This window comes from Pelophylax lessonae (assembly GCF_965119305.1).
Source record: "Pelophylax lessonae genome assembly, chromosome: 5".
Lineage (NCBI taxonomy): Eukaryota > Metazoa > Chordata > Amphibia > Anura > Ranidae > Pelophylax > Pelophylax lessonae.
In genome coordinates, this window is record NC_138772.1 from 563,057,553 (window position 1) to 563,082,823 (window position 25,271).

Sequence of the window (25,271 nt, forward strand, 5' to 3'; positions counted from 1 at the left end):
AGTAATATAGTCATCCTGTATGTAGATGGAGTGTCGGAGGGGAGAAGGAGAACACACTGAGTAATATAGTCATCCTGTATGTAGATGAGTGTCGGAGAGGAGAAGGAGAACACACCGAGAAATATAGTCATCCTGTATGTAGATGGAGTGTCGGAGGGGAGAAGGATAACACACTGAGTAATATAGTCATCCTGTATGTAGATGAGTGTCGGAGGGGAGGAGGAGAACACACCGAGTAATATAGTCATCCTGTATGTAGATGGAGTGTCAGAGGGGAGAAGGATAACACACCGAGTAATATAGTCATCCTGTATGTAGATGGAGTGGCGGAGGGGAGAAGGAGAACACACCGAGTAATATAGTCATCCTGTATGTAGATGGAGTGTCGGAGGGTAGAAGGAGAACACACCGAGTAATATAGTCATCCTGTATGTAGATGGAGTGTCGGAGGGGAGGAGGATAACACACTGAGTAATATAGTCATCCTGTATGTAGATGAGTGTCGGAGAGGAGAAGGAGAACACACCGAGAAATATAGTCATCCTGTATGTAGATGGAGTGTCGGAGGGGAGAAGGATAACACACTGAGTAATATAGTCATCCTGTATGTAGATGAGTGTCGGAGAGGAGAAGGAGAACACACCGAGAAATATAGTCATCCTGTATGTAGATGGAGTGTCGGAGGGGAGAAGGATAACACACTGAGTAATATAGTCATCCTGTATGTACATGAGTGTCGGAGGGGAGGAGGAGAACACACCGAGTAATATAGTCATCCTGTATGTAGATGGAGTGTCAGAGGGGAGAAGGAGAACACACCGAGTAATATAGTCATCCTGTATGTAGATGGAGTGGCGGAGGGGAGAAGGAGAACACACCGAGTAATATAGTCATCCTGTATGTAGATGGAGTGTCGGAGGGTAGAAGGAGAACACACCGAGTAATATAGTCATCCTGTATGTAGATGGAGTGTCGGAGGGGAGGAGGAGAACACCGAGTAATACAGTCATCCTGTATGTAGATGGAGTGTCGGAGGGGAGAAGGAGAACACAGAGTAATATAGTCATCCTGTATGTAGATGGAGTGTCGGAGAGGAGAAGGAGAACACACCGAGTAATATAGTCATCCTGTATGTAGATGGAGTGTCGGAAGGGAGAAGGAGAACACACTGAGTAATATAGTCATCCTGTATGTAGATGAGTGTCGGAGGGGAGAAGGAGAACACACCGAGTAATATAGTCATCCTGTATGTAGATGGAGTGTCGGAGAGGAGAAGGAGAACACACCGAGTAATATAGTCATCCTGTATGTAGATGGAGTGTCGGAGGGGAGAAGGAGAACACAGAGTAATATAGTCATCCTGTATGTAGATGAGTGTCGGAGGGGAGAAGGAGAACACACCGAGTAATATAGTCATCCTGTATGTAGATGGAGTGTCGGAGAGGAGAAGGAGAACACACCGAGTAATATAGTCATCCTGTATGTAGATGGAGTGTCGGAAGGGAGAAGGAGAACACACCGAGTAATATAGTCATCCTGTATGTAGATGGATTGTCGGAGAGGAGAAGGAGAACACACCGAGTAATATAGTCATCCTGTATGTAGATGGAGTGTCGGAGGGGAGGAGGAGAACACACCGAGTAATATAGTCATCCTGTATGTAGATGGAGTGTCAGAGGGGAGAAGGATAACACACTGAGTAATATAGTCATCCTGTATGTAGATGGAGTGTCAGAGGGGAGAAGGATAACACACTGAGTAATATAGTCATCCTGTATGTAGATGAGTGTCGGAGAGGAGAAGGAGAACACACCGAGAAATATAGTCATCCTGTATGTAGATGGAGTGTCGGAGGGGAGAAGGAGAACACACTGAGTAATATAGTCATCCTGTATGTAGATGGAGTGTCAGAGGGGAGGAGGAGAACACACCGAGTGATATAGTCATCCTGTATGTAGATGGAGTGTCGGAGGGGAGAAGGAGAACACATCGAGTAATATAGTCATCCTGTATGTAGATGGAGTGTCGGAGGGGAGAAGGAGAACACACTGAGTAATATAGTCATCCTGTATGTAGATGGAGTGTCAGAGGGGAGGAGGAGAACACACCGAGTGATATAGTCATCCTGTATGTAGATGGAGTGTTGGAGGGGAGAAGGAGAACACACTGACTAATATAGTCATCCTGTATGTAGATGGAGTGTCGGAGGGGAGAAGGAGAACACTGAGTAATATAGTCATCCTGTATGTAGATGGAGTGTCGGAGAGGAGAAGGAGAACACACCGAGTAATATAGTCATCCTGTATGTAGATGGAGTGTCGGAGGGGAGAAGGAGAACACACTGAGTAATATAGTCATCCTGTATGTAGATGGAGTGTCAGAGGGGAGGAGGAGAACACACCGAGTAATATAGTCATCCTGTATGTAGATGGAGTGTCGGAGGGGAGAAGGAGAACACAGAGTAATATAGTCATCCTGTATGTAGATGGAGTGTCGGAGAGGAGAAGGAGAACACACCGAGTAATATAGTCATCCTGTATGTAGATGGAGTGTCGGAGGGGAGAAGGAGAACACACAGAGTAATATTGTCATCCTGTATGTAGATGAAGTGTCTGAGGGGAGAAGGAGAACACACCGAGTAATATAGTCATCCTGTATGTAGATGGAGTGTCGGAGGGGAGAAGGAGAACACACCGAGTAATATAGTCATCCTGTATGTAGATGAAGTGTCTGAGGGGAGAAGGAGAACACACCGAGTAATATAGTCATCCTGTATGTAGATGGAGTGTTGGAGGGGAGAAGGAGAACACACCAAGTAATATAGTCATCCTGTATGTAGATGGAGTGTCAGAGGGGAGGAGGAGAACACACCAAGTAATATAGTCATCCTGTATGTAGATGGAGTGTCGGAGGGGAGAAGGAGAACACACTGAGTAATATAGTCATCCTGTATGTAGATGAGTGTCGGAGAGGAGAAGGAGAACACACCGAGAAATATAGTCATCCTGTATGTAGATGGAGTGTCGGAGGGGAGAAGGATAACACACTGAGTAATATAGTCATCCTGTATGTAGATGAGTGTCGGAGAGGAGAAGGAGAACACACCGAGAAATATAGTCATCCTGTATGTAGATGGAGTGTCGGAGGGGAGAAGGATAACACACTGAGTAATATAGTCATCCTGTATGTAGATGAGTGTCGGAGGGGAGGAGGAGAACACACCGAGTAATATAGTCATCCTGTATGTAGATGGAGTGTCAGAGGGGAGAAGGAGAACACACCGAGTAATATAGTCATCCTGTATGTAGATGGAGTGGCGGAGGGGAGAAGGAGAACACACCGAGTAATATAGTCATCCTGTATGTAGATGGAGTGTCGGAGGGTAGAAGGAGAACACACCGAGTAATATAGTCATCCTGTATGTAGATGGAGTGTCGGAGGGGAGGAGGAGAACACCGAGTAATATAGTCATCCTGTATGTAGATGGAGTGTCGGAGGGGAGAAGGAGAACACAGAGTAATATAGTCATCCTGTATGTAGATGGAGTGTCGGAGAGGAGAAGGAGAACACACCGAGTAATATAGTCATCCTGTATGTAGATGGAGTGTCGGAAGGGAGAAGGAGAACACACTGAGTAATATAGTCATCCTGTATGTAGATGAGTGTCGGAGGGGAGAAGGAGAACACACCGAGTAATATAGTCATCCTGTATGTAGATGGAGTGTCGGAGAGGAGAAGGAGAACACACCGAGTAATATAGTCATCCTGTATGTAGATGGAGTGTCGGAGGGGAGAAGGAGAACACAGAGTAATATAGTCATCCTGTATGTAGATGAGTGTCGGAGGGGAGAAGGAGAACACACCGAGTAATATAGTCATCCTGTATGTAGATGGAGTGTCGGAGAGGAGAAGGAGAACACACCGAGTAATATAGTCATCCTGTATGTAGATGGAGTGTCGGAAGGGAGAAGGAGAACACACCGAGTAATATAGTCATCCTGTATGTAGATGGATTGTCGGAGAGGAGAAGGAGAACACACCGAGTAATATAGTCATCCTGTATGTAGATGGAGTGTCGGAGGGGAGGAGGAGAACACACCGAGTAATATAGTCATCCTGTATGTAGATGGAGTGTCAGAGGGGAGAAGGATAACACACTGAGTAATATAGTCATCCTGTATGTAGATGGAGTGTCAGAGGGGAGAAGGATAACACACTGAGTAATATAGTCATCCTGTATGTAGATGAGTGTCGGAGAGGAGAAGGAGAACACACCGAGAAATATAGTCATCCTGTATGTAGATGGAGTGTCGGAGGGGAGAAGGAGAACACACTGAGTAATATAGTCATCCTGTATGTAGATGGAGTGTCAGAGGGGAGGAGGAGAACACACCGAGTGATATAGTCATCCTGTATGTAGATGGAGTGTCGGAGGGGAGAAGGAGAACACATCGAGTAATATAGTCATCCTGTATGTAGATGGAGTGTCGGAGGGGAGAAGGAGAACACACTGAGTAATATAGTCATCCTGTATGTAGATGGAGTGTCAGAGGGGAGGAGGAGAACACACCGAGTGATATAGTCATCCTGTATGTAGATGGAGTGTTGGAGGGGAGAAGGAGAACACACTGACTAATATAGTCATCCTGTATGTAGATGGAGTGTCGGAGGGGAGAAGGAGAACACTGAGTAATATAGTCATCCTGTATGTAGATGGAGTGTCGGAGAGGAGAAGGAGAACACACCGAGTAATATAGTCATCCTGTATGTAGATGGAGTGTCGGAGGGGAGAAGGAGAACACACTGAGTAATATAGTCATCCTGTATGTAGATGGAGTGTCAGAGGGGAGGAGGAGAACACACCGAGTAATATAGTCATCCTGTATGTAGATGGAGTGTCGGAGGGGAGAAGGAGAACACAGAGTAATATAGTCATCCTGTATGTAGATGGAGTGTCGGAGAGGAGAAGGAGAACACACCGAGTAATATAGTCATCCTGTATGTAGATGGAGTGTCGGAGGGGAGAAGGAGAACACACAGAGTAATATTGTCATCCTGTATGTAGATGAAGTGTCTGAGGGGAGAAGGAGAACACACCGAGTAATATAGTCATCCTGTATGTAGATGGAGTGTCGGAGGGGAGAAGGAGAACACACCGAGTAATATAGTCATCCTGTATGTAGATGAAGTGTCTGAGGGGAGAAGGAGAACACACCGAGTAATATAGTCATCCTGTATGTAGATGGAGTGTTGGAGGGGAGAAGGAGAACACACCAAGTAATATAGTCATCCTGTATGTAGATGGAGTGTCAGAGGGGAGGAGGAGAACACACCAAGTAATATAGTCATCCTGTATGTAGATGGAGTGTCGGAGGGGAGAAGGAGAACACACTGAGTAATATAGTCATCCTGTATGTAGATGAAGTGTCGGAGGGGAGAAGGAGAACACACCGAGTAATATAGTCATCCTGTATGTAGATGGAGTGGCGGAGGGGAGAAGGAGAACACAGAGTAATATAGTCATCCTGTATGTAGATGGAGTGTCGGAGGGGAGAAGGAGAACACATCGAGTAATATAGTCATCCTGTATGTAGATGAAGTGTCGGAGGGGAGGAGGAGAACACCGAGTAATATAGTCATCCTGTATGTAGATGGAGTGTCAGAGGGGAGGAGGAGAACACACCGAGTAATATAGTCCTCCTGTATGTAGATGGAGTGTCGGAGGGGAGAAGGAGAACACACTGAGTAATATAGTCATCCTGTATGTAGATGAAGTGTCGGAGGGGAGAAGGAGAACACACCGAGTAATATAGTCATTCTGTATGTAGATGGAGTGGCGGAGGGGAGAAGGAGAACACACCGAGTAATATAGTCATCCTGTATGTAGATGGAGTGTCGGAGGGGAGAAGGAGAACACACCGAGTAATATAGTCATCCTGTATGTAGATGGAGTGTCGGAGGGGAGAAGGAGAACACACCGAGTAATATAGTCATCCTGTATGTAGATCGAGTGTCGGAGGGGAGAAGGAGAACACACCGAGTAATATAGTCATCCTGTATGTAGATGGAGTGTCGGAGGGGAGAAGGAGAACACACCGAGTAATATAGTCATCCTGTATGTAGATGAATTGTCGGAGGGGAGGAGGAGAACACCGAGTAATGTAGTCATCCTGTATGTAGATGGAGTGTCGGAGGGGAGGAGGAGAACACACCGAGTAATATAGTCATCCTGTATGTAGATGGAGTGTCGGAGGGGAGAAGGAGAACACACCGAGTAATATAGTCATCCTGTATGTAGATGGAGGGGAGGAGGAGAACACACCGATTAATATAGTCATCCTGTATGTAGATGGAGTGTCGGAGGGGAGAAGGAGAACACACTGAGTAATATAGTCATCCTGTATGTAGATGGAGTGTCGGAGGGGAGAAGGAGAACACACCGAGTAATATAGTCATCCTGTATGTAGATGAAGTGTCGGAGGGGAGAAGGAGAACACACCGAGTAATATAGTCATCCTGTATGTAGATGGAGTGGCGGAGGGGAGAAGGAGAACACACCGAGTAATATAGTCATCCTGTATGTAGATGGAGTGTCGGAGGGGAGAAGGAGAACACACCGAGTAATATAGTCATCCTGTATGTATATCGAGTGTCGGAGGGGAGAAGGAGAACACACCGAGTAATATAGTCATCCTGTATGTAGATGGAGTGTCGGAGGGGAGAAGGAGAACACACCGAGTAATATAGTCATCCTGTATGTAGATGAATTGTCGGAGGGGAGGAGGAGAACACCGAGTAATGTAGTCATCCTGTATGTAGATGGAGTGTCGGAGGGGAGGAGGAGAACACACCGAGTAATATAGTCATCCTGTATGTAGATGGAGGGGAGGAGGAGAACACACCGAGTAATATAGTTATTCTGTATGTAGATGGAGTGTCGGAGGGGAGAAGGAGAACACACCGAGTAATATAGTCATCCTGTATGTAGATGGAGTGTCGGAGGGGAGAAGGAGAACACACCGAGTAATATAGTCATCCTGTATGTAGATGGAGTGTCGGAGGGGAGAAGGAGAACACACCGAGTAATATAGTCATCCTGTATGTAGATGGAGGGGAGGAGGAGAACACACCGATTAATATAGTCATCCTGTATGTAGATGGAGTGTCGGAGGGGAGAAGGAGAACACACCGAGTAATATAGTCATCCTGTATGTAGATGAAGTGTCGGAGGGGAGGAGGAGAACACCGAGTAATATAGTCATCCTGTATGTAGATGGAGTGTCAGAGGGGAGGAGGAGAACACACCGAGTAATATAGTCCTCCTGTATGTAGATGGAGTGTCGGAGGGGAGAAGGAGAACACACTGAGTAATATAGTCATCCTGTATGTAGATGAAGTGTCGGAGGGGAGAAGGAGAACACACCGAGTAATATAGTCATCCTGTATGTAGATGGAGTGGCGGAGGGGAGAAGGAGAACACACCGAGTAATATAGTCATCCTGTATGTAGATGGAGTGTCGGAGGGGAGAAGGAGAACACACCGAGTAATATAGTCATCCTGTATGTAGATGGAGTGTCGGAGGGGAGAAGGAGAACACACCGAGTAATATAGTCATCCTGTATGTAGATCGAGTGTCGGAGGGGAGAAGGAGAACACACCGAGTAATATAGTCATCCTGTATGTAGATGGAGTGTCGGAGGGGAGAAGGAGAACACACCGAGTAATATAGTCATCCTGTATGTAGATGGAGTGTCGGAGGAGAGAAGGAGAACACCGAGTAATATAGTCATCCTGTATGTAGATGGAGTGTCGGAGGGGAGAAGGAGAACACACCGAGTAATATAGTCATCCTGTATGTAGATGGAGTGTCGGAGGGGAGAAGGAGAACACACCGAGTAATATAGTCATCCTGTATGTAGATGGAGGGGAGGAGGAGAACACACCGATTAATATAGTCATCCTGTATGTAGATGGAGTGTCGGAGGGGAGAAGGAGAACACACTGAGTAATATAGTCATCCTGTATGTAGATGGAGTGTCGGAGGGGAGAAGGAGAACACACCGAGTAATATAGTCATCCTGTATGTAGATGGAGGGGAGGAGGAGAACACACCGATTAATATAGTCATCCTGTATGTAGATGGAGTGTCGGAGGGGAGAAGGAGAACACACCGAGTAATATAGTCATCCTGTATGTAGATGGAGTGTCGGAGGGGAGAAGGAGAACACACCGAGTAATATAGTCATCCTGTATGTAGATGGAGGGGAGGAGGAGAACACACCGATTAATATAGTCATCCTGTATGTAGATGGAGTGTCGGAGGGGAGAAGGAGAACACACTGAGTAATATAGTTATCCTGTATGTAGATGGAGTGTCGGAGGGGAGAAGGAGAACACACCGAGTAATATAGTCATCCTGTATGTAGATGGAGTGTCGGAGGGGAGAAGGAGAACACACTGAGTAATATAGTTATCCTGTATGTAGATGGAGTGTCGGAGGGGAGAAGGAGAACACACTGAGTAATATAGTCATCCTGTATGTAGATGGAGTGTCGGAGGGGAGAAGGAGAACACACCGAGTAATATAGTCATCCTGTATGTAGATGGAGGGGAGGAGGAGAACACACCGATTAATATAGTCATCCTGTATGTAGATGGAGTGTCGGAGGGGAGAAGGAGAACACACTGAGTAATATAGTCATCCTGTATGTAGATGAATTGTCGGAGGGGAGGAGGAGAACACCGAGTAATGTAGTCATCCTGTATGTAGATGGAGTGTCGGAGGGGAGGAGGAGAACACACCGAGTAATATAGTCATCCTGTATGTAGATGGAGGGGAGGAGGAGAACACACCGAGTAATATAGTTATCCTGTATGTAGATGGAGTGTCGGAGGGGAGAAGGAGAACACACTGAGTAATATAGTCATCCTGTATGTAGATGGAGGGGAGGAGGAGAACACACCGAGTAATATAGTCATCCTGTATGTAGATGGAGTGTCGGAGGGGAGGAGGAGAACACACTGAGTAATATAGTCATCCTGTATGTAGATGGAGTGTCGGAGGGGAGGAGGAGAACACACTGAGTAATATAGTCATCCTGTATGTAGATGAAGTGTTGGAGGGGAGGAGGAGAACACTCCGATTAATATAGTCATCCTGTATGTAGATGGAGTGTTGGAGGGGAGGAGGAGAACACACTGAGTAATATAGTCATCCTGTATGTAGATGGAGTGTCGGAGGGGGGATGGTTGGGGCTGAGATGAACCATGGAGGCACCTCCCTCCTACCGGCCTTTCTATCTGAAGGGGTCTCATTCTGTAAGCCAACCAATCAGCATTGTCCAGCAGCAATAGAAGGCCACGATGGAAGATGTTCCGATCTCAGGAGGCTATTATACATCAATAGAAGGTCACGATGGGAGATGTTCCGATCTCAGGAGGCTATTATACATCAATAGAAGGCCACGATGGAAGATGTCCCTATCTCAGGAGGCTATTATACGTCAATAGAAGGTCACGATGGAAGATGTTCCGATCTCAGGAGGCTATTATACATCAATAGAAGGTCACGATGGGAGATGTCCCGATCTCAGGAGGCTATTATACATCAATAGAAGGCCACGATGGAAGATGTTCCGATCTCGGGAGGCTATTATACATCAATAGAAGGTCACGATGGAAGATGTTCCGATCTCAGGAGGCTATTATACATCAATAGAAGGTCACGATGGGAGATGTCCCGATCTCAGGAGGCTATTATACATCAATAGAAGGCCACGATGGAAGATGTTCCGATCTCGGGAGGCTATTATACATCAATAGAAGGTCACGATGGGAGATGTTCCTATCTCAGGAGGCTATTATACATCAATAGAAGGCCACGATGGAAGATGTTCCGATCTCGGGAGGCTATTATACATCAATAGAAGGCCACGATGGAAGATGTTCCGATCTCGGGAGGCTATTATACATCAATAGAAGGCCACGATGGGAGATGTTCCGATCTCAGGAGGCTATTATACATCAATAGAAGGCCACGATGGGAGATGTTCCGATCTCAGGAGGCTATTATACATCAATAGAAGGCCACGATGGGAGATGTTCCGATCTCAGGAGGCTATTATACATCAATAGAAGGCCACGATGGAAGATGTCCCTATCTCAGGAGGCTATTATACGTCAATAGAAGGTCACGATGGAAGATGTTCCGATCTCAGGAGGCTATTATACATCAATAGAAGGTCACGATGGGAGATGTTCCGATCTCAGGAGGCTATTATACATCAATAGAAGGCCACGATGGGAGATGTCCCTATCTCAGGAGGCTATTATACATCAATAGAAGGTCACGATGGAAGATGTTCCGATCTCAGGACGCTATTATACGTCAATAGAAGGCCACGATGGGAGATGTTCCGATCTCAGGAGGCTATTATACATCAATAGAAGGCCACGATGGTAGATGTTCCGATCTCAGGAGGCTATTATACATCAATAGAAGGCCACGATGGGAGATGTTCCGATCTCAGGAGGCTATTATACATCAATAGAAGGCCACGATGGAAGATGTTCCGATCTCAGGAGGCTATTATACATCAATAGAAGGCCACGATGGGAGATGTTCCGATCTCAGGAGGCTATTATACATCAATAGAAGGCCACGATGGTAGATGTTCCGATCTCAGGAGGCTATTATACATCAATAGAAGGCCACGATGGGAGATGTTCCGATCTCAGGAGGCTATTATACATCAATAGAAGGCCACGATGGAAGATGTTCCGATCTCAGGAGGCTATTATACATCAATAGAAGGCCACGATGGGAGATGTTCCGATCTCAGGAGGCTATTATACATCAATAGAAGGCCACGATGGTAGATGTTCCGATCTCAGGAGGCTATTATACATCAATAGAAGGCCACGATGGGAGATGTTCCTATCTCGGGAGGCTATTATACATCAATAGAAGGCCACGATGGGAGATGTTCCGATCTCAGGACGCTATTATACATCAATAGAAGGTCACGATGGAAGATGTTCCGATCTCAGGAGGCTATTATACATCAATAGAAGGCCACGATGGGAGATGTTCCGATCTCAGGAGGCTATTATACATCAATAGAAGGCCACGATGGGAGATGTTCCGATCTCAGGAGGCTATTATACATCAATAGAAGGCCACGATGGTAGATGTTCCGATCTCAGGAGGCTATTATACATCAATAGAAGGCCACGATGGGAGATGTTCCGATCTCAGGAGGCTATTATACAGCAATAGAAGGCCACGATGGAAGATGTTCCGATCTCAGGAGGCTATTATACATCGATAGAAGGCCACGATGGTAGATGTTCCGATCTCAGGAGGCTTTTATACATTTGTAAATTGCAGTTAGGAAGGAGTAGGATTATCTTAGGTGGCAGAGTTGGTATACCGGGAAGATCCTCTCCTTCTCTGGATTGGAGAAATGGCCCCATTGCAGATGCCCAGTCCTCCAGTTGATAGTTGGTGATAGGTTCAGTATCCTTCCTCTGTGATTTTCTCCATCTTGATGTCACATACCTGGTGGAGGAATATTGCTTTTTTATGCCGTCTCCTACCCACCATGGACCTATGACAAGGCTCCAGGTTCCATTGGGTGAAACTCTCTTTCCCCAGAGAGGGCAGCAGAACAAGCTCTTACACAAGCTCTTACAAGAGCTTAGTGATTATGCAAGGGATTATGGAAGACCATAGCAATCCCTTGTAGCATATTCCCCCAATGAGAGACAGGACTCTAGATTGAGGGTGAAGTATAACTCAACTTTATTGAACAAGAAACAGACTTTTATACAGTTTTCCCCCACAAGGTTACCACCCAGGTGGACCTTGTTGAAAACAGGCCCTGACATTCACAATCCAATGAAAACAGAGTTTTACACTCCCATACAGTGTACACAAAGATATACACTGTAGGACAATCCACCTCCCCCTTAGCAGCCAATCCACATACACATATACATCCCATAATAAGCTTATCTTAAGGCAGACAGAACAATGTGAGGTCATTAACATTTAACAATGGGACAGGCACAATCCACATTCCCTCCCAACACACAAACAATAGGGAAGTCTGCGAATGACAGTCTTTGTGTCTCTCTCACAGCCAAGCATGGAATACACTGTGTAAGGTGGTATTAAATCTTCATATTTCTATATGAAGCTATAGTTGACAAATATTACTGTCCCACTTGAAGCAATCCAAACCATTAATTATCTATCTTTCACTCATAGTGACGGTTAGTACCCTCGCAGATGGGTACATGGTCAGCAGGCATGCCAGGGTCAGTAACTTGCAGGCAATGAAAAATAGAGTCATAGTTACTGGCCCTGGCTGGTCCAGAGACCATATACCCCTCAGTCTGGCAGTGATGAACACAGTCATAGATGGGTATATCATCTCCGGACCAGCCAGGGTCAGTAACTGGCAGCCAATGAAGAACACAGTCATGGATGGGTATATCGTCTCCGGACCAGCCAGGGTCAGTAACTGGCAGGCAGTGAAGAACACAGTCATAGATGGGTACATGGTCTACGGACCAGCCAGGGTCAGTAACTGGTAGGCAGTGAAGAACACAGTCATGGATGGGTATATCGTCTCCGTACCAGCCAGGGTCAGTAACTGGCAGGCAGTGAAGGACACAATCATAGATGGGTACATGGTCCCTGGACCAGCTAGGGTCAGTAACTGGCAGGCAGTGAAGGACACAATCATAGATGGGTACATGGTCCCTGGACCAGCTAGGGTCAGTAACTGGCAGGCAGTGAAGAACACAGTCATAGATGGGTACATGGTTTCCGGACCAGCCAGGGTCAGTAACTGGCAGCCAATGAAGAACACAGTCATAGATGGGTACATGGTCTACGGACCAGCCAGGGTCCGTAGCTGTCAGGCAGTGAAGAACACAGTCATGGATGGGTATATCGTCTCCTGACCAGCCAGGGTCAGTAACTGGCAGGCAGTTAAGAACACAGTCATAGATGGGTACATGGTTTCCGGACCAGCCAGGGTCAGTAACTGGCAGGCAGTGAAGAACACAGTCATGGATGGGTACATGGTCTAAGGACCAGCCAGGGTCAGCAACTGGCAGGCAGTGAAGAACACAGTCCTATATGGGTACATGGTTTCCGGACCAGCCAGGGTCAGTAACTGTCAGGCAGTGATGAACACAGTCATGGATGGGTACATGGTTTCCGGACCAGCCAGGGTCAGTAACTGGCAGGCAGTGAAGAACACATTCATAGATGGGTACATGGTTTCCGGACCAGCCAGGGTCAGTAACTGGCAGCCAATGAAGAACACAGTCATAGATGGGTACATGGTCTCCGGACCAGCCAGGGTCAGTAACTGGCAGGCAGTGAAGAACACAATCATAGATGGGTACATGGTCCCTGGACCAGTTAGGCTCAGTAACTGGCAGCCAATGAAGAACACAGTCATAGATGGGTACATGGTCACCGGACCAGCCAGGGTCAGTAACTGGCAGCCAATGAACAACACAGTCATATATGGGTACATGGTCTACGGACCAGCCAGGGTCCGTAACTGTCAGGCAGTGAAGAACACAGTCATGGATGGGTATATCGTCTCCTGACCAGCCAGGGTCAGTAACTGGCAGGCAGTGAAGAACACAGTCATAGATGGGTACATGGTTTCCGGACCAGCCAGGGTCAGTAACTGGCAGGCAGTGAAGAATGGGTGAGTCATGGATGGGTACATGGTCTAAGGACCAGCCAGGGTCAGCAACTGGCAGGCAGTGAAGAACACAGTCATATATGGGTACATGGTTTCCGGACCAGCCAGGGTCAGTAACTGTCAGGCAGTGAAGAACACAGTCATAGATGGGTACATGGTTTCCGGACCAGCCAGGGTCAGTAACTGGCAGGCAGTGATGAACACAGTCATAGATGGGTACATGGTTTCCGGACCAGCCAGGGTCAGTAACTGGCAGCCAATGAAGAACACAGTCATAGATGGGTACATGGTCACCGGACCAGCCAGGGTCAGTAACTGGCAGCCAATGAAGAACACAGTCATAGATGGGTACATGGTCTCCGGACCAGCCAGGGTCAGTAACTGGCAGGCAATGAAGAACACAGTCATAGATGGGTACATAGTCACCAGACCAGCCAGGGTCAGTAACTGTCAGGCAGTGAAGAACACAGTAATAGATGGGTACATGGTCCCTGGACCAGCTAGGGTCAGTAACTGGCAGCCAATGAAGAACACAGTCATAGATATGTACATGGTCTCTGGACCAGCCAGGGTCAGCAACTGGCAGGCAATGAAGAACACAGTCATAGATGGGTACATAGTCACCAGACCAGCCAGGGTCAGTAACTGTCAGGCAGTGAAGAACACAGTAATAGATGGGTACATGGTCTACGGACCATCCAGGGTCAGTAACTGGCAGGCAGTGAAGAACAGTCATAGATGGGTACATGGTCTATGGACCAGCCAGGGTCAGTAACTGTCAGGCAGTGAAGAACACAGTCATAGATGGGTACATGGTCACCAGGCCTGCCAGGGTCAGTAACTGGCAGGCAGTGAAGAACACAGTCATAGATGGGTACATGGTCTAAGGACCAGCCAGGGTCAGCAACTGGCAGGCAGTGAAGAACACAGTCATAGATGGGTACATGGTTTCCGGACCAGCCAGGGTCAGTAACTGTCAGGCATTGAAGAACACAGTCATAGATGGGTACATGGTCTCTGGACCAGCCAGGGTCAGCAACTGGCAGTCAATGAAGAACACAGTCATAGATGGGTACATGGTCACCGGACCAGCCAGGGTCAGCAACTGGCAGGCAGTGAAGAACACAGTCATAGATGGGTACATGGTTTCCGGACCAGCCAGGGTCAGTAACTGTCAGGCAGTGAAGAACACAGTCATAGATGGGTACATGGTCTCTGGACCAGCCAGGGTCAGCAACTGGCAGTCAATGAAGAACACAGTCATAGATGGGTACATGGTCACCAGGCCTGCCAGGGTCAGTAACTGTCAGGCTGTGAAGAACACAGTCATGGATGGGTACATGGTCTACGGACCAGCCAGGGTCAGTAACTGTCAGGCAGTGAAGAACACAGTCATAGATGGGTACATGGTCACCAGGCCTGCCAGGGTCAGTAACTGTCAGGCTGTGAAGAACACAGTCATGGATGGGTACATGGTCTACGGACCAGCCAGGGTCAGTAACTGTCAGGCAGTGAAGAACACAGTCATGGATGGGTACATGGTCTACGGACCATCCAGGGTCAGTAACTGGCAGGCAGTGAAGAACAGTCATAGATGGGTACATGGTCTATGGACCAGCCAGGGTCAGTAACTGTCAGGCAGTGAAGAACACAGTCATAGATGGGTACATGGTCTCTGGACCAGCCAGGGTCAGCAACTGGCAGTCAATGAAGAACACAGTCATAGATGGGTACATGGTCACCAGGCCTGCCAGGGTCAGTAACTGTCAGGCTGTGAAGAACACAGTCATGGATGGGTACATGGTCTACGGACCATCCAGGGTCAGTAACTGGCAGGCAGTGAAGAACAGTCATAGATGGGTACATGGTCTATGGACCAGCCAGGGTCAGTAACTGTCAGGCAGTGAAGAACACAGTCATGGATGGGTACATGGTCTACGGACCAGCCAGGGTCAGTAACTGTCAGGCAGTGAAGAACACAGTCATGGATGGGTACATGGTCTACGGACCATCCAGGGTCAGTAACTGGCAGGCAGTGAAGAACAGTCATAGATGGGTACATGGTCTATGGACCAGCCAGGGTCAGTAACTGTCAGGCAGTGAAGAACAAAGTCATAGATGGGTACATGGTCTACGGACCAGCCAGGGTCAGTAACTGTCAGGCAGTGAAGAACACAGTCATAGATGGGTACATGGTCACCAGGCCTGCCAGGGTCAGTAACTGTCAGGCTGTGAAGAACACAGTCATGGATGGGTACATGGTCTACGGACCATCCAGGGTCAGTAACTGGCAGGCAGTGAAGAACAGTCATAGATGGGTACATGGTCTATGGACCAGCCAGGGTCAGTAACTGTCAGGCAGTGAAGAACACAGTCATGGATGGGTACATGGTCTACGGACCAGCCAGGGTCAGTAACTGTCAGGCAGTGAAGAACACAGTCATGGATGGGTACATGGTCTACGGACCATCCAGGGTCAGTAACTGGCAGGCAGTGAAGAACAGTCATAGATGGGTACATGGTCACCAGGCCTGCCAGGGTCAGTAACTGGCAGGCAGTGAAGAACACAGTCATAGATGGGTACATGGTCTCTGGACCAGCCAGGGTCAGTAACTGTCAGGCAGTGAAGAACAAAGTCATAGATGGGTACATGGTCTACGGACCAGCCAGGGTCAGCAACTGGCAGGCAGTGTAGAACACAGTCATAGATGGGTACATGGTCACCAGGCCTGCCAGGGTCAGTAACTGTCAGGCAGTGAAGAACACAGTCATAGATGGGTACATGGTCTACGGACCAGCCAGGGTCAGTAACTGTCAGGCAGTGTAGAACACAGTCATAGATGGGTACATGGTCACCAGGCCTGCCAGGGTCAGTAACTGTCAGGCAGTGAAGAACACAGTCATAGATGGGTACATGGTCTACGGACCAGCCAGGGTCAGTAACTGGCAGGCAGTGAAGAACACAGTCATAGATGGGTACATGGTCTCTGGACCAGCCAGGGTCAGCAACTGGCAGCCAATGAAGAACACAGTCATAGATGGGTACATGGTCACCGGACCAGCCAGGGTCAGTAACTGGCAGGCAGTGAAGAACACAGTCATAGATGGGTACATGGTTTCCGGACCAGCCAGGGTCAGTAACTGGCAGCCAATGAAGAACACAGTCATAGATGGGTACATAGTCACCAGGCCTGCCAGGGTCAGTAATGGTAATATGGAGATTATTCATTTATAAGTGGAGAATCCTAAGGAGATCACTGAGGAGTTAATTATAGAGAGGTGAGATAATTGGACAGCTTCAGGTCACAAGAGCTAACAATCACTCAGTTCTCATTTTATTCAATGGCATTTAACAGTGACTCTGAATGAACAGTTACTGCAACCAATAGGGAAGAATTGGAGGTGAACAGTCAGCAACACAATAGAGATCAGGTGTGAAGGAACGGGGTGACACTCAGTGACAACAGGGACTTCTCAGTGACAACAGGGACTTACCCGTATGGAGCTGACAGGTGCAATACTTCAGGAAACAAAGGACATAATGGGGCGGAGATGGATGGGGACAATATGGAGGACACAGAGATGGATGGGGACAATATGGAGGACACAGAGATGGATGGGGACAATATGGAGGACACAGAGGTGGATGGGGACAATATGGAGGACACAGTGATGGATGGGGACAATATGGAGGACACAGAGATGGATGGGGACAATATGGAGGACACAGTGATGGATGGGGACAATATGGTGGGGACGTGTCTGGGAGGAGGTGGGGACGTGTCTGGGATGAGGTGCGGACGTGTCTTGGAGGAGGCGGGGACGTGTCTTGGAGGAGGCGGGGACGTGTCTGGGATGAGGTGCGGATGTGTCTGGGATGAGGTGCGGATGTGTCTGGGAGGAGGCGGGGACGTGTCTGGGAGGAGGCGGGGACGTGTCTGGGAGGAGGTGCTGACGTGTCTGGGAGGAGGTGCTGACGTGTCTGGGAGGAGGTGGGGACGTGTCTGGGAGGAGGTGCGGACGTGTCTTGGAGGAGGCGGGGACGTGTCTTGGAGGAGGCGGGGACGTGTCTGGGATGAGGTGCGGATGTGTCTGGGAGGAGGCGGGGACGTGTCTGGGAGGAGGCGGGGACGTGTCTGGGAGGAGGTGCTGACGTGTCTGGGAGGAGGTGGGGACGTGTCTGGGAGGAGGTGGGGACGTGTCTGGGAGGAGGTGCGGACGTGTCTTGGAGGAGGCGGGGACGTGTCTTGGAGGAGGCGGGGACGTGTCTTGGAGGAGGCGCGGATGTGTCTGGGAGGAGGCGGGGACGTGTCTGGGAGGAGGCGGGGAAGTGTCTGGGAGGAGGCGGGGACGTGTCTGGGAGGAGGTGCGGAGGTGTCTTGGAGGAGGTGCGGAGGTGTCTTGGAGGAGGCGGGGACGTGTCTTGGAGGAGGCGGGGACGTGTCTTGGAGGAGGCGCGGATGTGTCTGGGAGGAGGCGGGGACGTGTCTGGGAGGAGGCGGGGACGTGTCTGGGAGGAGGCGGGGACGTGTCTGGGAGGAGGTGCTGACGTGTCTGGGAGGAGGTGCTGACGTGTCTGGGAGGAGGTGCTGACGTGTCTGGGAGGAGGTGCGGATGTGTCTGGGAGGAGGCGGGGACGTGTCTGGGAGGAGGTGCTGACGTGTCTGGGAGGAGGTGCGGATGTGTCTGGGAGGAGGCGGGGACGTGTCTGGGAGGAGGCGGGGACGTGTCTGGGAGGAGGCGGGGACGTGTCTGGGAGGAGGCGGGGACGTGTCTGGGAGGAGGCGGGGACGTGTCTGGGAGGAGGTGCTGACGTGTCTGGGAGGAGGTGGGGACGTGTCTGGGATGAGGTGCTGACGTGTCTGGGAGGAGGTTCTCGAAACGCGTTGGAAACTTACCACTGATCACAGTTTTGCATTCACCGCAGGCAATAACTTTTTTTCCTAAAGCAAGAACGGTTCGATGTCATGTAACACTGATTATTGTATTTTTGGAAATTGGAAAGATTTTATTGTATTTTTTTGTAAAATAAAATTTGTAAGAATTTTCAGTATATTTATCTCAATTTTTTCAATAAGATTTAACTATATCTAATAATTTGCCATTTTAGTCCCAAATAAGAGGATCCTAGCTTGTTACAAGAATTTAGGGATGAGGGCAAATCCATACCCCCCCTATGTGGAAAATAATCTATAGCTCCTCTGTGTTTGCCTCCAGGACTTCTCCAGAGCCTCTCCCATCCTCCGGAACTCCCTACCCCAATCTGTCTGACTATCTCCTATCTCTTCAGAGAAGCCTATCCTGCTCCCACCTAATAACTGTACTTTTTTTCATCAGCCAATCCACAACAGTTATTACTTTATGTATTACCTGACCCTCCTCCTAGATTGTAAGCTCACAGGACCAGGGCCCTCTGATTCTTCCTGTATAAGTTGTAATTTACTTGTACTGTCTGCCCTCCTGTTGTAAAACGCTGTGCAAACTGTTGCTGCTATATAACGCCTGTATAATAATCTTATTAAACTTGGAGGACACTGGGAGAGATGGACGGGGACAGTATGGAGGACAATATGGAGGACAGGGGCAGGGATGGACGGGGGCAGTATGGAGGACGGGGGCAGGGATGGACGGGGACAGTATGGAGGACGGGGACAGTATGGAGGACGGGGACAGTATGGAGGACGGGGACAGTATGGAGGACGGGGACAGTATGGAGGACGGGGACAGTATGGAGGACGGGGGCAGAGATGGATGGGGACAGTATGGAGGACAGGGATGGATGGGGACAGTATGGAGGACTGGGCAGAGATGGACGGGGACAGTATGGAGGACGGGGCAGAGATGGACGGGGACAGTATGGAGGACGGGGGCAGGGGTGGACGGGGACAGTATGGAGGACAGGGACAGTATGGAGGACAGGGATGGACAGGGACAGTATGGAGGGCAGGGGCAGAGATGGACGGGGACAGTATGGAGGACAGGGATAGGGATGGACGGTAACATTATGGAGGACAGGGGCAGAGATGGACGGGGACAGTATGGAGGACGGGGACAGTATGGAGGACGGGGGCAGAGATGGACGGGGACAGTATGGAGGACAGGGACAGTATGGAGGACGGGGACAGTATGGAGGACGGGGACAGTATGGAGGACGGGGACAGTATGGAGGACGGGGGCAGAGATGGACGGGGACAGTATGGAGGACAGGGACAAGGATGGACGGGGACAGTATGGAGGACAGGGACAGGGATGGACGGGGACAGTATGGAGGACAGAGGCAGAGATGGACGGGGACAGTATGGAGGAGGACAGTATGGAGGGCAGGGGCAGAGATGGACGGGGACAGTATGGAGGACGGGGACAGTATGGAGGACGGGGGCAGAGATGGACGGGGACAGTATGGAGGACAGGGACAAGGATGGACGGGGACAGTATGGAGGACAGGGGCAGAGATGGACGGGGACAGTATGGAGGACAGGGACAAGGATGGACGGGGACAGTATGGAGGACAGGGACAGGGATGGACGGGGACAGTATGGAGGACAGGGGCAGATATGGACGGGGACAGTATGGAGGACAGAGGCAGAGATGGACGGGGACAGTATGGAGGACAGGGACAGGGATGGATGGGGACAGTATGGAGGACAGGGACAGGGATGGACGGGGACAGTATGGAGGACAGGGACAGGGATGGATGGGGACAGTATGGAGGACAGGGACAGGGATGGACGGGGACAGTATGGAGGACAGGGGCAGATATGGACGGGGACAGTATGGAGGACGGGGACAGTATGGAGGACGGGCAGAGATGGACGGGGACAGTATGGAGGACGGGGGCAGAGATGGACGGGGACAGTATGGAGGACAGGGACAGGGATGGATGGGGACAGTATGGAGGACTAGGACAGGGATGGACGGGGACAGTATGGAGGACAGGGGCAGAGATGGACGGGGACAGTATGGAGGACGGGGACAGTATGGAGGACAGGGGCAGAGATGGAAGGGGACAGTATGGAGGACAGGGGCAGGGATGGACGGGGACAGTATGGAGGACGGGGACAGTATGGAGGACAGGGGCAGGGATGGACGGGGACAGTATGGAGGACAGGGGCAGGGATGGACGGGGACAGTATGGAGGACAGGGGCAGGGATGGATGGGGACAGTATGGAGGACGGGGACAGTATGGAGGACGGGGGCAGAGATGGACGGGGACAGTATGGAGGACAGGGATGGACGGGGACAGTATGGAGGACAGGGATGGACGGGGACAGTATGGAGGACAGGGATGGACGGGGACAGTATGGAGGACGGGGGCAGAGATGGACGGGGACAGTATGGAGGACAGGGACAGGGATGGACGGGGACAGTATGGAGGACAGGGACAGGGATGGACGGGGACAGTATGGAGGACAGGGATGGACGGGGACAGTATGGAGGACAGGGATGGACGAGGACAGGGATGGACGGGGACAGTATGGAGGACGGGGGCAGAGATGGACGGGGACAGTATGGAGGACGGGGGCAGAGATGGACAGGGACAGTATGGAGGACGGGGGGACAGTATGGAGGACGGGGGGACAGTATGGAGGACGGGGGGACAGTATGGAGGACGGGGACAGAGATGGACGGGGACAGTATGGAGGACAGGGGCAGAGATGGACGGGGACAGTATGGAGGACGGGGACAGTATGGAGGACGGGGGCAGAGATGGACGGGGACAGTATGGAGGACAGGGGCAGGGATGGACGGGGACAGTATGGAGGACGGGGACAGTATGGAGGACGGGGACAGTATGGAGGACGGGGGCAGAGATGGACGGGGACAGTATGGAGGACGGGGGGACAGTATGGAGGACGGGGGGACAGTATGGAGGACGGGGGGACAGTATGGAGGACGGGGACAGTATGGAGGACGGGGGCAGAGATGGACGGGGACAGTATGGAGGACGGGGGCAGAGATGGACGGGGACAGTATGGAGGACGGGGGGACAGTATGGAGGACGGGGGGACAGTATGGAGGACGGGGGGACAGTATGGAGGACGGGGACAGTATGGAGGACGGGGCAGAGATGGACGGGGACAGTATGGAGGACAGGGGCAGGGATGGACGGGGACAGTATGGAGGACGGGGACAGTATGGAGGACGGGGCAGAGATGGACGGGGACAGTATGGAGGACGGGGGCAGAGATGGACAGGGACAGTATGGAGGACAGGGGCAGGGATGGACGGGGACAGTATGGAGGACAGGGATGGACAGGGACAGCTGCACAGAAGACAGACATTCCCAGGCTCAGCAGACAGACAGAGACAGCTGGGGGAGACAGGGGCTCTGCTGCTATTCCTGTCTTATCAGTGGAAGGAATTCAGCAGCTGGAGGGAGGAGAGCGGCCCTCAGCACAGCCCAGGGGGACCCTTCTCATCTCACCCAGAGCCGAGCGAGCAGAGACTCCGCACTACTAAGACTGGGGTACAAAAACACAAAAGAGTTGGAGAAGAGAGGGAAAGACCGCTGACTGGAGGAGACAGACAACAGAGGGAGCAAGGTAGAGAGGAGTGCTGGGGAGAGGGAGAGGAGACCTGAGACTGCTAGGAAAAGAGAGGAGAACTGAGACCGCAGGGAAGAGGGAGAGGAGACCTGAGACTTCTGGGGGGAGAGAGAGGAGATCTTAGACTGCTGGGGGGGGGGGGGGAGAGGAGACCTGAGACTGCTGGGGAGAAAGAGAGGATATCTGAGACCGCTGGAGGGAGAGAGGAGACCTTAGACTGCTAGGGAGAAAGAGAGGGAATCTGAGACTGCTGAGGGGGGGAGAGAGGAGACCTGAGAACTCATGTCCCAACTAGAGAATGAAAGCCTCCACTAACAGGAGACCTCCGTATTACTGTCTGTACTCACAGGAGACCTCCATATTACTGTCTGTACTCACAGGAGACCTCCGTATTACTGACTGTACTCACAGGAGACCTCCGTATTACTGACTGTACTCACAGGAGACCTCCGTATTACTGACTGTACTCACAGGAGACCTCCGTATTACTGTCTGTACTCACAGGGGACCTCCGTATTACTGTCTGTACTCACAGGAGACCTCCGTATTACTGTCTGTACTCACAGGAGACCTCTGTATTACTGACTGTACTCACAGGAGACCTCCGTATTACTGTCTACTCACAGGAGACCTCTGTATTACTGACTGTACTCACAGGAGACCTCCGTATTACTGACTGTACTCACAGGAGACCTCCGTATTACTGACTGTACTCACAGGAGACCTCCGTATTACTGACTGTACTCACAGGAGACCTCCGTATTACTGACTGTACTCACAGGAGACCTCCATATTACTGATTGTACTCACAGGAGACCTCCATATTACTGACCACTCACAGGAGACCTCCGTATTACGGACTGTACTCACAGGAGACCTCCATATTACTGACTACTCACAGGAGACCTCCGTATTACTGTCTGTACTCACAGGAGACCTCCGCATTACTGACTGTACTCACAGGAGACCTCTGTATTACTGACTACTCACAGGAGACCTCCGTATTACTGTCTGTACTCACAGGAGACCTCCGCATTACTGACTGTACTCACAGGAGACCTCCGTATTACTGACTGAACTCACAGGAGACCTCCGTATTACTGACTACTCACAGGAGACCTCCGTATTACTGACTGAACTCACAGGAGACCTCCGTATTACTGACTGTACTCACAGGAGACCTCCGTAATACTGACTGTACTCACAGGAGACCTCCGTAATACTGACTGTACTCACAGGAGACCTCCGTATTACTGTCTAATCACAGGAGACCTCCATATTACTGACTACTCACAGGAGACCTCCATATTACTGTCTACTCACAGGAGACCTCCATATTACTGACTGTACTCACAGGAGACCTCCGTATTACTGACTACTCACAGGAGACCTCCATATTACTGTCTACTCACAGGAGACCTCCATATTACTGACTGTACTCACAGGAGACCTCCGTATTACTGTCTGTACTCACAGGAGACCTCCGTATTACTGTCTGTACTCACAGGAGACCTCCGTATTACTGACTGTACTCAAAGGAGACCTCCATATTACTGACTGTACTCACAGGAGACCTCCTTAATACTGACTGTACTCACAGGAGACCTCCGTATTACTGTCTACTCACAGGAGACCTCCGTATTACTGACTGTACTCACAGGAGACCTCCGTATTACTGACTGTACTCACAGGAGACCTCCGTATTACTGACTACTCACAGGAGACCTCCGTATTACTGTCTACTCACAGGAGACCTCCATATTACTGACTGTACTCACAGGAGACCTCCGTATTACTGACTGTACTCAGAAGAGACCTCCATATTACTGACTGTACTCACAGGAGACCTCCATATTACTGACTGTACTCACAGGAGACCTCCGTATTACTGATTGTACTCACATTAGACCTCCGTATTACTGTCTACTCACAGGAGACCTCCGTATTACTGACTGTACTCACAGGAGACCTCCGTATTTCGGACTGTACTCACAGGAGACCTCCGTATTACTGACTGTACTCACAGGACACCTCCGTATTACTGTCTGTACTCACAGGAGACCTCCGTATTACTGACTGTACTCACAGGAGACCTCCGTATTACTGTCTACTCACAGGAGACCTCCGTATTACTGACTGTACTCACAGGAGACCTCCGTATTACTGACTGTACTCACAGGAGACCTCCGTATTACTGACTGTACTCACAGGAGACCTCCGTATTACTGTCTACTCACAGGAGACCTCCGTATTACTGACTGTACTCACAGGAGACCTCCGCATTACTGACTGTACTCACAGGAGACCTCCGTATTACTGTCTACTCACAGTAGACCTCCGTATTACTGACTACTCACAGGAGACCTCCATATTACTGTCTACTCACAGGAGACCTCCGTATTACTGACTGTACTCACAGGAGACCTCCGTATTACTGACTGTACTCACAGGACACCTCTGTATTACTGTCTGTACTCACAGGAGACCTCCTTATTACTGACTACTCACAGGAGACCTCCATATTACTGACTACTCACAGGAGACCTCCGTATTACTGACTACTCACAGGAGACCTCCATATTACTGACTACTCACAGGAGACCTCCGTATTACTGACTACTCACAGGAGACCTCCGTATTACTGACTACTCACAGGAGACCTCCATATTACTGACTACTCACAGGAGACCTCCGTATTACTGTCTGTACTCACAGGAGACCTCCGTATTACTGACTACTCACAGGAGACCTCCATATTACTGACTACTCACAGGAGACCTCCGTATTACTGACTGTACTCACAGGAGACCTCTGTATTACTGACTACTCACAGGAGACCTCCGTATTACTGTCTACTCACAGGAGACCTCCGTATTACTGACTGTACTCACAGGAGACCTCCGTATTACTGACTGTACTCACAGGAGACCTCCGTATTACTGACTGTACTCACAGGAGACCTCCGTATTACTGTCTACTCACAGGAGACC

At 49.9% G+C, this 25,271-nt stretch overlaps 1 protein-coding gene across 4 annotated transcripts in view; it reads left to right on the forward strand.

The window, feature by feature from the left end:
- SMARCD3 (SWI/SNF related BAF chromatin remodeling complex subunit D3) overlaps nucleotides 1-25,271 on the forward strand; it is a 132,432-nt gene that overhangs the window by 74,399 nt on the left and 32,762 nt on the right. Inside the window, exon 1 of one of the 4 annotated variants that reach the window (XM_082258723.1) lies at nucleotides 22,064-22,278. The exons of 2 other annotated variants lie outside the window; for them this stretch is intronic. The gene's annotated coding sequence lies outside the window, so the exon portion shown is untranslated. Of the gene's footprint in view, nucleotides 1-22,063; nucleotides 22,279-25,271 lie in introns of those variants that run through there. One more of the 4 variants, XM_082258724.1, reaches the window with a different exon arrangement.